The sequence below is a fragment of the Syngnathoides biaculeatus genome, chromosome 12 (genome assembly GCF_019802595.1).
Source record: "Syngnathoides biaculeatus isolate LvHL_M chromosome 12, ASM1980259v1, whole genome shotgun sequence".
NCBI lineage: Eukaryota > Metazoa > Chordata > Actinopteri > Syngnathiformes > Syngnathidae > Syngnathoides > Syngnathoides biaculeatus.
In genome coordinates this window covers 26,105,693-26,122,589 of record NC_084651.1, presented here as the reverse complement: position 1 = coordinate 26,122,589, position 16,897 = coordinate 26,105,693, and the positions used below count along the sequence as shown (strand labels likewise).

The following is a 16,897-nucleotide window of genomic DNA, read 5'->3' as shown; positions in this document are numbered from 1 at the left end:
TGACTTGTCTCCCCAAAAAGAGTATTAAACAGCTGCAGCTCATTCAGAATGCTGCAACTCGGGTTTTGACAGAACAAAGCAGTCAGAGCATATAACTCCAATTCTAAAGTCCTTGCACTGGGTTCCAGTCAGCTTTACAATAGATTTTAAAGTTGTGCAACTGGTCTATAAATCAATAAATGGTCCTGAATACATGAAAGAATGCCTATGGAATACAAACCCAGTTCAGCTCTGAGATCAACTAACAACCTAACACGGGTACATCTGATTCAGGATAATACATGGAGTGGAGGTGAAGTTTTAAAGGCGAATTAGCAGGTCTTTGAGGGTCAGAATTCTAGCGGATAGATATGTGTTCAAATACTTATTTGCAGCTGTATTAAAGAAATAAATCATTAAAAAAATCATACATTTTGATCTCTGGATTCTATTTTTATATTATCTCATCCACAGTAGACATGCACCTATGATGAAAATTTCAGACCCCTCCATGATTTCTAAGTGGGAGAACTTCTAATGTAGCAGGGTGTTCAAATACTTATTTTCTTCACTGTATATGTTTGGCACAGTTTTACGCTGGATGCCCTTCCTGATGCAACCCTCAGCATTTATCGAGGCTTGGGACCAGCCGACAGGTAGCACAATATTGTGCTGCCCAACGGGCTGCAGATAGTCTCATTTTGAACACACTTATGCTGTTGTAATATTGAGTGACAACTCTGTTCTGGTCCTGCAATGTAGTGTTAAGTGTATTCAAGTGTTGTGTAATATAAACCATAAACACAAGATCCTCCACCCATTCCTTGCATTTAAGTTCCTTTATTGGGCGTCCCTTCTTCTCCATGACCTGTCCAATTTCCCTTTGTCGCTCAAAGAAGCACTTGAGTACTGCACCTCTGCTTAACCAGTCATTGTGGTATGGAAGCCCAGCATGAATGTCATTATCAATGAAATGTGTCAAACTGACGGTGATTTAAACTGCTCTCTCTGATAAAATTTACAGTTTTTACAACCACACTCATAACATTGTGTTTTGCAACATAACGTCTCCTGGTGCAAAATGCAGTGAAATTCCCAAAAATTCTCGTCTTCCAATTGTGGTCTGTACTTTGTGATGGAATTTTGTGGCAACGCCTGCTTTTCTCCCAACAATTGATGGTACACCATGGGTAGCCAGGATCATGGCATGACTGCTCCCACCTTGTCCAGCGCTCCAACGAGAACACTGAAAATAGGCTGTTGTGGGGTCATTCATGGGCACCAATTCACAGTCAAAGTTTCATCAACACCTCTAATGAATATGGCCAGTTCACCAATATCTGTGACATCGGTGCTCTCCTCTACTACAATTGAAAATGCGATAAATGACTTGATTTTCTCTTTCAGTTGGCTGCTCAAGTCACTTGGGAGTTCTGTCACCCGATCTATGACAGTGTTCCTCGTTAGACTAATATTGGCAAAGGCAGGTCACTTTGCAGGGCACACGACTTCTGCAGCCTTCAGCATGCATGTTTTTACAAACTCCCCATCAGAAAAAGGCTTGGATGCCTGCACCAGCTCGTTCCCAATAATGTAGCTAACTCTTACACCCCCATCATCTTAAAAGTAGACTGCTGTTTTTTCAGACCAGTGATCAATTGTTTATCTCATCTTACCTTATTTGTCCTTTCAAGTGGTCATACAGTACTTGTCCTTATGTTGAGTCTCATAGTGGCGCGAAATATTAAACTCTTTGAACCCTGCAACCTGCTGATTACATCCAAAGCACACTGGTTTTGCATTCACTTCTGTGAATAAGTACTTCTCAGTCAATTTTTCCTGGAAAACTCTGCACTCTGTGTCTATGATTTTTTTTTTTTTATAGAGCCATTTTGGTAAGGCTGTGTTGACCGATAACTTGTTTAGTAGTGATGAATAGTGACGCTAGATTGATGGTTTATTTTTACTTGAACACATCACAATGCGAATGTTTATTTCCTGTGACTAATGCCGCTAAGTGAATGTGAGCACTTTTACACATTTACTGTCCTCCAGCAGCTGGAGGGAATAATTGGTTGGTATTTATATTTAAAAAATCACAACTTTTGATAGAAATGAGCAACAGACTCGCTTCTTTTTTTGACATACTCAAAAATTTATGCCGGCCCGGATTAAATCACCCAAAGAGCTGGATCCCCGCCACGGGCCGTATGTTTGACATGCCTCTCTTATTGTACTGTACTGTGGCCCTAAAAGCATTTACTTGCAAATATTCAGCTGAGACCACGAAACTCAAATGTCTCATGTTTGGTATTTAAACTATGATCATTAAGATAGTTGGTTTGCATGATGCTTTGCATCAGACCAAAATAAAATTAGTGCAATGTGTTTTGCATGTTTCAACAGAATGAGACCGTCTCTTCCTGGACACTGTGTGTCACCATACTGAGGGGAGAAAACATTTGCTCATCAGAGTTTTGTAAGTGAGAATATAATTTTATTTTGAACAGAATAAATGTACATAGTTCGATTTGTTAAATTAATTCTCATGAAAATTCCATTCATATTTTGAAAATTTAAGTGTGTTGCAAAATCTCTATTCTAAATGACCTAAAATTCGTTAGACCCCAAAAATATATATACTACTTTGTCTACTTGTGTTATTGCTTATCTTTTTTTCAGGGTCAGAGTCTGATTGCTATGTCACCCTAAGTCTCCCACCTGCAATTGTTTTCAAGACAAATACTGTGGCCAACAACAAAGACCCAGAATGGAACCAAAGCTTTAACTTCAGACTCCACAATAATCTGCAGGTGAGACCTTCAAAGATTCTAAAATGCATGGAATTTCACGTGGAGTGCAAATACATGAAACAAAAACCAGGTAATAAGAAGACATCTCTTGGAAAACATTATAATAAACTATCAACTTTATAAAAATGTTGTCTTACTGTTCATGTAGATATTTATTTTACATTAATCTGCACGAAAACATCTAACAAATGCAGGGATTTGGGCAACAAAGGATTTAGTATCCCTTGTCTGAGTCTTGGGGAAGGGATCATCCTCAAGAAGTACAGTTCCATCTTTTCAACATTCATATAACTGTCATTCGGTGGAATTGTCATATCGCCAGAAGACCTGAAAAAAAAGCACTAAATATTTTGAGACAAAAATGGTCCAAAAGTACATTTTCGGTTTTCGTCTGAAAAAAAATTCAGAAACAATGATGTGTAATTATGGAAGCAAAGTGCGCATTTGTGGATGCTACATTGTTAAAAAAATAATAATAATTTAAAATTATTATGGCACACCCGTGTTGAACATTCACACAATCTCTCTGCTTTCAAATGTTTATATCGGGGAATGCTTGTTGCATGCTAGTTTGCAGTGCTCCAGCTACCGATGAACTATGGCTAGCTAGATAAAGCTGTACCTGGAGGATTATCACAACCACACAAAAAAAGACTTATTAAGATCAGTCAGGTTGGTGCCCATGATGCCAAATGCAAGGTTGCTCACACCTCTTTGCAGAACAACTGTGATACCAAATGCATGAGGAATGTAGAGGCCACACAAGGTCAGAAGACAGGTGGGCGATGTCCAGAGTTGGAAGATGGCTGCAGGATGTACGCTGTAAAAATCGTATTGAAAGGCAGATGCATGGCGTGCATCGCCATAAAAGGGTTGGGCTGCAGCAACAAAATGTACGCCACGGGAGAAGGGTGGGTGAGTGGCTGCAGAATGTGCACAGCCAGGACAGGGGAGGGAGGTGGATGCAGGATGTCCTTAACCAGAAAAAAATTAGGAGGCTGCAGGATTTGCGGTTGAGCAGGTTCCAATAATAATTTCAAAAATATGGAAATTCAGGGAGTTTGCATGTTCTCACCGTGCCTCCGTGGTTTTCCTCCGGGCACTCCAGTTTCCTCCCACATTCCCAAAACATGTAACATTAATTGGACATTCTAAATTGTCCCTAGGTGTGATCGTGAGTGTGGCTGTTAGTCTCCATGTGCCCTGCAATTGGTTGGCAACCAGTTCAGGTTGTACCCCGCCTCCTGCCCGTTGACAGCTGGGATAGGCTCCAGCACTCCGCGCGACCCATGTGAGGATAAACGGCGAAGAAAATTGATGGATGAAACGGATGGAAATTCAGAAAAAATATTTTGGAAGTGAATCGGTTTACGTTGGCATCTTCTGTATACTGTAAATGGAATTTTACTAATCATGGTTGCAGTAATTTAACTTGGTGTTTTAGATTTTGGCCTTGGGTTCCTCACTTTCATGTCATTTTTATGCATCACTGCCCACCAGAGCAAAACATTTTAAACACTTTAGAGTAGGTAACCATCCATCCATCCATCCATCCATCCATCCACGCATCCTCTTCACTTATCAAAAGTCAGGTCATGGGGTAGGAGTTTAAGCGAGAGAATCCAAACTTGCCTCTCTCTCTGGCTACTTGGTCCAGCTCTTCCAGGAGGAGGCTGAGGTTTGAATAGACAATTTTATACTTTCAGTCATGACCTACTGCTTGTTACAGTAGGGTAGAAATGTACAGTCACTCAACCGGCAAATTTGATGTCTCGGCAGTCTGGCTTTTGATCCTCAATCCATTGACTCAGAAAAGAGAAAGGAGCTCTCCCCCCACCAGCCACCGGTGTGTGGGCACCTATGACATATTTACTTCTTCCGTCATGGGTTCTCCTGTGTACACTAAATAGACTTGTAAAAGTATTAGGAAATCGAACAATTATGGGCCAATCATTTTGAATATTTCATCGGGTTCCTCGTCCTCCTCGTCTGTCTGTCTGTCAGGGAATCTGTTGTTAGTGAGAAGTGATCCGCATATCGTCTAACTATGGCTCGATACCATATGGTAAAATAGCTCCAGTTGCTTCACTCGCTTTTGAAATGTTCTCTTTCTCAAAAACAGCTTCAGTCTCAGAAGGGCCATCAGAAAAATCCAAAAAATTGCTCTTGTTCATCAGCTATAGCCTTTGGCACAGTATCCTTTCTATGGTGACTGCCCCAGTGTGACATTTGCAAATTATGTCACAGACAATATGGCCGCCACAGGTATATTGAGTCATACTCTCGCTTTTTGCTTTAATAAAACGCTTCCTACTTACTTTTTATCATCAAAGTGCTGAATATTATATGTAGTTTTGATAACAATACTTTTAAAATGTATATTTTGGTCTCAGTGGCACTTTAAGGATGAGGCCAACACCTGTTGAACATGCATTTCTCCTTGAAAGCCTAAGGAAAATATTCAAGACATTGTTCAGAAAAGCAACAAAGTTCTATTTCGTCCAATCGGTTCAATAACAACAATCCATACTTTTCAGCCAGAGTTAAATTCCACCATTATGAAGAGATTGCATATCATAGTGGGGACAGGGCCCTATACAGTAGAGAAACCAGCTGACTCTAGATATTAACATTGCAAATTATTATATGAACATTGCAGTGAAACTGGAAAAACATCTCGGTGCAAAGGACTCCAAATCAGTTTGGCACGGATTACAATCACTCACTAACTACAAGCGACGTTCTACCCAGGAAGAAAACAAGAGCGGGCTAGCCGACGACCTAAACAGCTTTTACTGCAGATTTGAAATGGATTCTTCCACACCACACACCCACCAAGCCTCACCACAAGCTGCACCACCTTCCACTCCACTGTTTAACATCCATGAAAGCGACGTTAGACAGATATTCAAACAACATAAGATCAACAAAGCGCCAGGCCCAGACCTTGCCTCAAAGTCTGCACAGACAAACTTCCTCCTGTCTTCACAAAGAGCTTCAACAGGTCTCTATAACTGTGTGAAGTACCAACCTGCTTCAAACACTTCACCATTATACCGGTCCCCAAAAAAGTTAAGTCAGTCAAGTCAGTTCGGCATCTTGGCCACCATCGGAGGCAATACATCACGGGGTGGTGATTGGTTGGCAGTTCCATCTCTTTCCTCGCCAAAATCTTCAATACAAGTCTGATGACATGTCCACAATGTCAATAATTGAACCAACCAGTACATAGATTGTCCTACCAGGGAAATCACCATTCTAAACCACTGGTATCCCCTCCTCGAGCCATCACCTTATCATGGTGGAGGGGTTTGTGTGTCCCGATGATCCTAGGAGCTTAGTTGTATGGGGCTTCATGCCCCTGGTAGGGTCACCCATGGTAAAAAGGTCCCAGGTGAAGAACCAGACAAAGTACGACTCACAAACCCCTGTGACGAGTACAAAAATTGGATCTTGGTTTCCCTTGCTCGGACCCAGGTCACCGGGGGCACCGCTCGGGAGCCAGGCCTGGAGGTGGGTCTCAAAGGCGAGCACCTGGTGGTCGAGCCTGCACCCATGAGGCTTGGCTGGGCACAGCCTGAAAGGGTAACATGGGTTCCAAAGGGGCCATAGGGCCATGTGATGTAAGCTGGCCGGTGCCCAAAGGCGGGGACCTTGGCGATCTGATCCCTGGCTACAGAAACTTGCTCTAGGGACATGGAATATCAACTCTTTGGCAGGGAAGTTGGTGCGTAAAGTCGAGAATTTCTGACGAGATATAGTCAGACTTACATCTACTCAACGCTTGGGCTCTGGCACGACTCCTCTTGAGAGGGGTTGGATTCTGTTCCACTCCGGAGTTGCCCTCGGGGAGAGACACCGAGCAGGTGTGGATATACTTATTGCACCGCGGCTTGGGCCTGTACATTGGGGTTTTCACCAGTGGATGAGAGGGTAGCTTCCCTCCACCTTCAGGTAGGAGGACTGGTCCTGACTGTTGTTTGTGCATATGCACCAAACAGCACTTCAGAGTAACCACCCTTTTTGGTGTCCTTAGAGGGAGTGCTGGAGAGCGCCCCCTCTGGGGACTCCATCGTTCTGCTGGGTGACTTCAATGCCCACGTGGGCAATGACAGTGAAACCATGAAGGGCATGATTGCGAAGAACGGCCCCACTGATTTGAACCCGAAAGGTGTTCTGTTACTGGACTTCTGTGCTCATCACGGATTGTCCACAACATGAACATGGTGTTGTTCAGTCGTAAGGGTGTCCAAATGTCCACCTGGGACCAGGACACCCTAGATCACAGTTTGATGATCGACTTTGTGGTCGTATCATTGGACTTGTGACTTCTTTTTTTTTTTGGACACTCGGGTGAAGAGAGGGGGGGATCTGTCTACTGCCCAAGGGGAATTCTCCTTCGGTGGTTGTCAGGTTTACCAATTAGGCATTCATTAAATAGAACAAAAAGGAAGCAAAGACACCAGTTCAAGTGTGACAGCTCGTGAGGAGAGAGGAGAGGAACTGTCTCGTACAATTCGCCACTGCACTCTCTAATTATCCTCTCTTCAGCACCTCTATTTATTTAGTTTCAAAACGCCCCTTATTTACATGGATGTTACAAAACGAAGACAGCAAGCAAAACATAGTTGTAAACAAAGTGTACTTGTTTGTTCGTGTGTGTGTGTGTGCATGTGTATGGAAGATTGCTGAGTAAATGTGTGGTCATCATTTCTTTAACAGGCAGCGGGTGCTCCAGGTTCTAACAGTTCTATTAGATTTTTTTCTTCTTCTGCTATCTCCTGCGAGGCGGCTGCCACGTTATCTAGAGCAGAGCAAAGCATTTCTTTATTTGAAACAGATGCATGATAATTATATTCACAATTATTCCAACATTTCCCCCTGTTTATCCTACATTTGTTACCACGTTATCTAGAGCAGAGCAAAGCATTCTTCATTGCAGGCAGGAACAGTTACTGAATTGGAGCAAAGCAAAGCATTTCTTCATTGCAGGCAGGCGCAGTTACTTAATTATATTTACAATTATTTCTACATTGCCCCCTGTTTATCCTATATTCGCTCAAATCCTCACATCATCTGATAGATCACCCTTTCGGATTTATTGTACAGAATCATATTAATGAAAACAAACAGTTACACTTGGAGGAAAATATAGCAGTAATTACTTTTAATCTTCTGGATAAGAGAACAGGTCTGGAAGAGAAATCTGTAATCATTGTAGTCAACAATATCACTGTCATTACCCAGCTGTGCCAATAGTGGATATATTTTTGCCAATTTTGAATTTGTCGGGTCAATAGCAGTGATTATAAGTCGGTTAAGTGATGCCCTTATGCAGGGAATACAACAACATCCACACAATGTAAAAATAGCTGCAAACACAGCTATAGAAACTAGGACAGAGAAGACAAAGGTTTTAGATTTGCCAATCTCCCCCCCCCCCCCCACAACTCACACCAGAGTGCTCCTTCATCTGGTGGTTCAGTGTGGGGAGGCCTTGTATGGCCCTTGTGAGTGACCCATCAGGGGCTGTATTATTTGGAATAAACGTACAACACTGGTCACCGAACATTGAGCAGACGCCACCCTTCTCATCCAGGACCATGTCGACTGCTATGCAGTTCTGGAACACCATGAGTGAGGGTGCAGCTAGTTGCTCTCTTATGGCAATAAAGTCTACTCCCATATAGTTACCTAGTTTCTGTACATTGTAATGTATGTAGTTCATTCTGGCAACATTTTTATTTGGGGTTATCCATAAGATGGATTCCCATCCTGCAGCATTCTGGTTAGCGAATTTATACTCATCTGGTATGCCTCGTGGGATGCCAATTGCATCTATGTATGTCAGATCTTTACAAGTGGATCTTCGCCTTCGGGAGAAAACGAGGGGATGTCTAAAGATGAATGCGGCCAATTATATATCCTCTGCTGTGCATGGAAACAAAGTCACAGATAAGAGCAGTGATACCAGTGCACATGTTTCTGATGCATTTATCAGTGTGTCATACAACTTTTGACAAACCACCAGCACACATCGCCCCGATGGGAGCAGCGGGGCAGTTTCCCGATGGATATCATGACACCATGTTGTGTTGAGACTTCCCACCTTAACACAAGTCCCTGTAAAGCAAACACACGAGAAGTTAGCCAATACAACATTAGTAGAAAAAAAGTTCATCATTTACTGCCTTCGTTGTTGGATTAACACTGTTCCATTTCTGAGAAGTGGTCTTAGGAGTTGTTTTAGTCATTACCTCCAGTGTACACTGTGTTGGGATTTCTGCTGGAATGACAAGTAGTAGTGGCCTAGGGCCCATGCACATGATGCAACTGTAGTTTACCCTGTTAGCTGCATTAAACATTAATAACTACTAGTCGTTTCCTATTTGTAAAAAAAAAATGTTCCCCACACTTTTTCGCTTGAAATACTTCAACTCCCTCCATAGTATCCGGACTCTTGTATAGCATTCGGGTTTAGGGTACTATTAAATTGGCAAATAGTGAGAAGAAAATTGGGGTTTCCTTTAGCATAAACCCATAGGTGGAATCCCCACCAAGATGTGGTGAAGGCTAAAAAGTCAAGGGAATAATTGAATCTTTAGTTAAATTTACCTGTATTGTAAGGCCTATTTCTGTCTAAAGCAAGGTCATTAGGTGTTTGTTATGCCGGGAATATGATGATGTTCCCCAGGAGGGGGTCTATCTGTTACCTTCATCCGCCACCAGGGTGTTCCACCTGGAGTCTCGTACATTATTTGTCAGATACCATTTCTTTGATCTTTTCCTTTATTTCTTGTAGAGTCCCTTTGTTTGAGTGTTACAATTGGACTTGGCCAAGGAATTAAAATCGTGCTTAACTGATTCATTGGAAGGGACACATGGAGTCCTCCCCTCATGCCTCTGTGACTGCCGCAGTTGTTTCTTAATGTTATTTGAAATGAGGTTGCCGCTCTTTATCTTATGTGTGGTAGGCATAGTTGACTGAGCATAATTATCTGTTCTGTTGTTATGTGTTTTTGTCAGCTTTACAGGTGCCCAAAGGTACCATATGAACAAAAATATCATTACGGCTGTCAACATTGCACCCCAACATGTTAACATATTATTTAGCCATTTTGAAGTCATGTTGACCAAGTCACCCCTGTCTTTTAAATCTTCACCAGCCTTCAGGTATTTTCAGATACTATAAATCTGCACCCACCATATGCTGGACTTTGCTCACCTTTCCCTTCGGGTGACTTAGCTGAGATGATCTTTTTACCATGTGTAAGTTGTATCCACATGTTTCTTTCTTCTATTTTCACTGCTGTCGGTGTCAGCAATACTTGGAACGGGCCTTTCAACTTCGGATCGTGCCAGTGCTTCTTCTTTAAGGTGGATTTCATCACCCAGTTGCCTGCCACCACCAGTTTTTGATCCTGTTGGGAAGTAATACCACTTTCTGGTAATTTAAGTTCACTTGTTTTTTCTAATGTTTTTCACATGTAGTCTGCTAAATTTGCCTCGTCATCTATCTCCCATTGTGTGGAAGTATCGGTAATTTGTATGGTCTCCCAAACAGTGCCCGCCCTGTCCCAGTGGTCCATTTTATTTGGGATGTCATTTTTAAATTATCCTCATCCATTATTTTTGATAATGGTGCCATTATTTTTGCAAACATGCAAGATATCACCTCGTGGGGTCTCAATGATCCTTAGAAAGGTGAGGAATCAGCCCAGGACTACACGACAGGACTTGTTCAATGACCTGAAAAGAGCTGGGACCACTGTTTCTAAGGTGACGGTTGGTAATACACTAAGATGTCATGGTCTGAAATCACGCATGGCACAGAAGTTTCCCTTCTTAAGTCAACACATGTCAAGGCCCATCTTAAGTTTGCCAATGACCATTTGGATGATACAGAGGAGTCATGGGAGAAAGTTTTGAGGTCAGATGAGCCCAAAATTGAACATTTTTTGGTCATAATTCCATGAACCGTGTTTGGAGGAAGATGAATGATGAGTTCAGACCCAAGAACACCATCCCTACTGTGAAGCATAGGGGTGGTAGCATCATGCTTTGGGGTTGTTTTTCTGCACATGGGACAGGATTACTGCACTGTATTAAGGAGAGGATGACCGCGGCCATCTGTTGTGAGATTTTGGGGAACAACCTCTTTCCCTCAGTCAAACCATTGAAGCTGGGTCATGGCTGGGTCGTTCAACATGACAATGACCTGAAGCACACAGCCAGGAAAACCAAGGAGTAGCTCCATAAGAAGCATGTGAAGGTTCTGGCGTGGCCTAGCCAGTCTCCAGACCTAAATCCAATAGAAAATCTTTGGAGGGGGCCGAAACTCTGTGTTTCTCTGCGACAGCCATGAAACCTGTTCGATCTAGAGAAGATCTGTGTGGAGGAGTGGGCCAAAATCCCTCCTGCAGTGTGTGCAAAACTGGTGAACAACTACAGGAAACGTTTGACCTCTGTAATTGCAAACAAAGGCTAGAGTACCAAATATTAACATTGGTTTCCTCAGGTGTTCAAATACTTACTTGCAACTGTATCACACACATAAATCATTTTTAAAAAAATCATACATTGTGATTTCTGGATTTTTATTTTTAGATTCTCTCACAGTGGACATGCACCTAGATGAAAATTTCAGACCCTTCCATGATTTGTAAGTTGGAAAACTTGCAATAAAGCAGTGTGTGCAAATACTTATTTTCTTCACTGTAACTCCAAAGGCAAAGCTCTCAGTTTACCAGTCGATCTACGTTCCTACGCTCACCTACGGGCACGAGCTATGGGTCATGACCGAAAGAACAAGATCCCGGATACAAGCGGCCAGAATGGGTTTCTCCGCTGAGTGTCCGGGTTTTCCCTGAGAGATAGGGTGAGAAACTCGGTCAACCGAGAGGGGCTCAGTGTCGAGCCGCTGCTCCTCTGCATTGAGAGGAGCCAGATGAGGTGGCCGGGGCATCTGATCCGGATGCCTTCTGGACGCCTCCCTGGTGAGGTGTTCCAGGCATGTCCCACCAGAAAGAGACCCTGGGGCCGACACAGGACACACTGGAGAGACTATGTCTCTCGGCTGGGATCCCTCCGGAAGAGTTGGAAAAAATGGCTGCGCTATCCCTGCTGAAGCTACTTCTCCCGCGACCCGACCCGGAAAAGCGGTAGAAAATGGATGGATGGATAGGCCACTCCTATGCTATGCTAAATCACACATACTATACGTACTCCCATGCAACTGGGCTCATCACATCAGTGCTTGGTTCACGTAATACCCTAATACGGATTTTAAAAAAAAACTTACTGTAAATGTGTGAAGCCCATGGTGAAAAAAGTGAAGTGGATCAATGAAGCAAAGGTATAAGTTTCGATTTCAGAGACTGGAGTGCCTTTGAAACTTCAACTGGAAGCCGGAATGAACTATGAACTTCCTATGAAGATTTGTGTGTAACCACAAAGTAATTTTCCACTTTCAATAACTCAAGCTGTGGGGCACTCCTAAACTGAAGACACTTTACCAGGCTAAGGAACATGCCAATCAAAATCGGCATAGGGCCCTGTATAATTGTGCTAGAAACCAGCTGACTAAAGAAATTAACATCTCAGAGAGAAATGATCATCTAAAGGTCGAAAAAACGCTTTTTGAAACAACTCTAAATCAGTCTGTCGTTGATTACAATCGCTAACCAACAACAAAACAATAAATGACAGGCTGACGACTTGAACATGTTCTACTGCAGATTCCAAAAGGGCTCTTTCACACCCCACACTCACCCAGCCACTGACCACCATCACACTTCTGACTCCCCCGCCTGCGTTGAGCAGCCTCGAACAGGATGTGAGACGTATCTTCAAACAATAAAAGATATACAAAATGGTAGGCCCAGGCCTTGTGTTCCCATCCTGCCTCAAAGTCTGCATGGACCAGCTTACTACATTCTTCATACACTATTTCAATAAATCTCTGGACCTGTGCAGAGTACTATCCTGCAGCAACCTAGAGTCTGAAAGACTGCAGGCCTGTTGTTCTGACATCTGTGATCGTGAAGCCCTTTGAACAACTCATGCTTAACCACCTCAAGAGCTTCACAGGTCCCCCTTGCCTATGGAATAAAAAGATCTGTGGATGACACAATCAACATGGGACTGCATTTCATCCTGGAACAATTTGATGCCATGCGGATACATACAAGCATCCTGTTAGTGGACTTTAGCTTTGTGTTTAATGCAATCATCCCATAACTCCTCTCCTCTATGCTTCTCGAGCTCAGCATCTCTCCTGCCATCCTCCAGTAAGTTTACACCTTCCTGATGGGTAGGAAACAGAAGGTAAGACTGGAGCGTGCCACCTCATCCACAAGCACCACCAGATCCTCATCCGAGCCGTTATCCGATTTCTCCACTTTCTGATGCTCTTTTCTCTCTACATGAATGACTGCACTTCAACACACCCAGCTGTCAAACATCTGAAGTTTGCAGTTGACACCACAGTCATCTGCCTCATCAAAGATGGTGACAAGTCTGTGTATTAATAGGAAGTGGACCGGTTGGAATTGTGATGTGGCCAACACAACCAGGGGTGCTGTAGCTCAAGAGAGTAGAGGTGATTGTGGACTTCAGATGTCAATCTTCACCACAGTTGTCACTCACGCTGTCCAACCGCCCTGTGTAAGAATGTTCCAGAGAATTACAGCCCAAGGACCTGAAGTGGCAGAATAGTGTCAGCTCCATCCTCAAAAAGGCCCAGAAGTAGATGCTGTGGTTTATGAGGAAGCATGGACTGCTACAGGACCTGCTGAGGGAGTTCTAAACAGCAGACTGTCATGATCCTGCCGCTTCAGCACGAGCTGTGCAGGTGTCCGCGCAGGTGCGCTGATTGGAAGGTGTACACCTGCGCCTCATGCAGCCTGATCATGCTATGGATTTATATAACCGCGATGACAACTGGCCGGCGCCAGTTCGTTCTGTCACGTCCCATCGGAACGAGAGTAGGACCCAAATGCAGGAACTCGGAAGACGCAAGGTAGTTCAAGAAGAGACACGTTTATTATATGCCGAGGTCGGCGATCGAGCAGGCAGTCCGGTGCAGCAGCGGTAGTTCGGACGTCAGGCGAAGAGAGCAGATGAGCGGACAGGCAGGAGTCGGTACATGGGAGAACAATCAACGCAGGCAGAAGTATCGAAGGAGTCAGGCTTACAAGGTTGGTCGGAGAACGGACGAAGGTCGGTACACACAGGTTCAATCAGGGATACGAGAGTGCTGGAACGGGACATGAAGCTCAACGAACTGGCGCCGGCCAGTTGTCATCGGGGTCATATAAATCCATAGCATGATCAGGCTGCATGAGGCGCAGGTGTACACCTTCCAATCAGCGCACCTGCGCGGACACCCGCACAGCTCGTGCTGAAGCGGCAGGATCATGACACAGTCATGGAATCAGTCCTGTATTATCCATCACAGTCTGGTTTCGTGCTGTCGTTAAAAAAAAAGGAAAAACTCTGTCTGGAATGGACAATCAGGACTGCCAGGGAAAAAAAAAAAGCCTACCCACCCTGGCACACTTGCACACTGCCAGAACTCAGACAAGACCATGCAAAATCCTCTTGGACCCTTCACATCCTGGTCACCTCTTCTAGCTCTTTCCTTCTGGTAAGCACTATCAAACAATGCAAACTATATTCTACCTCGCGTCTTCCCTTCTTACCATAAACTTAAACAATAAACTTGACTTTCCATTGTAAAATGCTGCCAATTTGGTTTTGAGATTGTTGTCACATATACTAGAATACTAGTGAAATGTAAATGACAAAAACCTGTCTCAACATGTGGGGCGGCGGCTTCTGCCCTCGCAAACACTCTCTTTGACCTCAGGAGAGACTTGAGCCATGTAGCAATACAGAACAGTGAGATAACAAAATGTTCGGATGGAGTCAGAAAAAGAAAGATCAAGAAAGTGGACAGGAAGAACAAACAGTTAGGCAGAAAAATCTGTTGTTCCATAGAAAGGAAGATGATGCGACAGGACCAGTGTAAAGGACACTAGACAAAAAGACAAGAGGTAGTAGAAAAAAAAGAAAAACAAACAAAAACACTGACTTCCCATACCTTCACATTATAAGACAACACCACACAGAATGACTAGATGGAACTCAATGACAAGACCATGCAAAAAAAATGACTTAGTTTTCCATTGTAAAATGCTCCCAATTTGGTTTTGAGATTTTTGCCACATATCTGTCGCGCACTTATACATTGTTTGTGTGGTCAGTGGAGTAGCATATTTGTTGTTGACCAATACTAGCCCTTCGTGTTTGAAGTATCTGCACATCTTGCACATTTGACCCCATTTGATTATCACGCTACTCATAAGTTAAAAGTGCTTAAATTTCTTGACATCTCTGCATCATTTGCTCTCAGTTATTTCAAATTGCTTTAAATTGCTCGAGAACTTTATTTCCATAATCATCATCATCATTTCCAGAGGCATTACCAAATTACTGGAGACATTTTATTGCTCAGTGACTCTTGGTAGTATGTTTTTATATTTTTATGTCCCAAAAATATTTTCTGTCAAATGGCTGTCTCTTGGCATACTTCAGCGGCTCCTACTACTGGAGACAAATACAAAGCACTGTTTTGGACATACTTGGAAATAAATATAATTCTGATTCTGAACTGTTGCTTGAGTGTTCTGGTACCAAGTGCACATCTCCACACCCTTATGCCTGAGCATAGTCTTATTATGGTCACAGTAATCTATTAATAGAACACAGGTCAGGTTTTGATTTAGGGGTTGTGATCCTCCCAATTAAGCGGTTCCAGTTCTCAGTCTTTACCCAAATGAGCACTGAAGTCATCCATGGAGTCTCCAGCGGGAGCACTTTTCAGCACCCCTCCAAGAATGCCAGAAAGGGTTAGTACGCTGAACTGCTATTTATAACTATTATATTAATATATTAATGCACAAACGACAGATGGGAACCAGATCAATGGAGGCTGTTAGTTGGAGTTAGTTTTCATATTGTGTATTTGCAACCTGCAAATACATGCCTCCCAGTCTCTGTCTATATTGCACCACATAACCAGGAAACAACAGTCATCAATTGTGGAATTAACATACATTGTCAACCGCGATTTTGAGAGAAAACTGGAAACTCTGTCTGTTACATCCGATATCCATTAAATCAAGGTCTGTTAAAAGTTGATGTTCCAGGGTGTGCTGGGGACAAAGATGAGAGATTGGATTTCAGATTTCACTTATTACAAATTTAATGCAATAACTGCAAGTCAATTTCTTCAACAGTAGCCTTGAATGTTTTCTCTTCTATTCCCAGACTACACTGCAGATTAAGCTGTATGATGAGGACGTCCTATTTGATGATTTGATTCAAACAATCAAGTTTGACATCAGCACACTGACAGTAGGGAAGAGGGAAATCAAGAAATTTGACATCCAGCCACGGGTAAATTACCAAAACGTGTTTAAATATAGTTATGTTATTCAATTGTCCTCACTTCGAGTGGTTTTGCAATACCACATCCGCCCCCCACTCCCTCACCAAGCCCCAAAAATGTGAACATTCTTTCACTTCTCAGGTGCTTTGGGAATGTTGCATGAGAGCTCTGAAACTCCCTCCTTCCTGGACCTTTCCTCTTCTTCATCTTTTCCTTTCGGCTTGTCCCGTGAGGGGTCACCACAGCGTGTCATCTTATTCCATCTAAGCCTATCTCCTGCATCTTCCTTCTTCAGGGAAGATGTATTTTTTCTGAGTTGCAGGCATACAGTAGTCCATCCATCCATCTTCTACCGCTTTTCCAGGTTACAGGGGGAAGTAGAATACCCAGACATCCCTTTCCCCAGCCGCTTCTTCCAGCTCTTCTGGAAGGATACCGAGGCATTCCAAGGCCAGCCGAGAAACATAGTCTCTCCGGTGTGGCCTGGGTTGTCTCCGGGGTCTCTTTCTGGTCCGGTGTAGACAGAATGCCTCACCAGGGAGTCGTCTGGGATGTATCCGGATCAAATGACCCAGCCACCTCACCTGGCTCCTCTCAATGCGGAGGAGCAGCGGCTCAACACTGATTCCCTCCTGGATAACCAAGCTTCTCA

General features: G+C 43.3%; 1 protein-coding gene across 4 annotated transcripts in view; it reads left to right on the top strand.

The window, feature by feature from the left end:
* Positions 1-16,897, top strand: part of LOC133510263 (cytosolic phospholipase A2 zeta-like) — a 101,632-nt gene that overhangs the window by 10,939 nt on the left and 73,796 nt on the right. For 3 of the 4 annotated variants that reach the window (XM_061838082.1, XM_061838081.1, XM_061838084.1), the window contains exons 2-4: positions 2,386-2,458; positions 2,662-2,792; positions 10,115-10,239. The gene's annotated coding sequence lies outside the window, so the exon portion shown is untranslated. The remainder of the gene's footprint in view (positions 1-2,385; positions 2,459-2,661; positions 2,793-10,114; positions 10,240-16,897) is intronic. The other variant, XM_061838083.1, reaches the window with a different exon arrangement.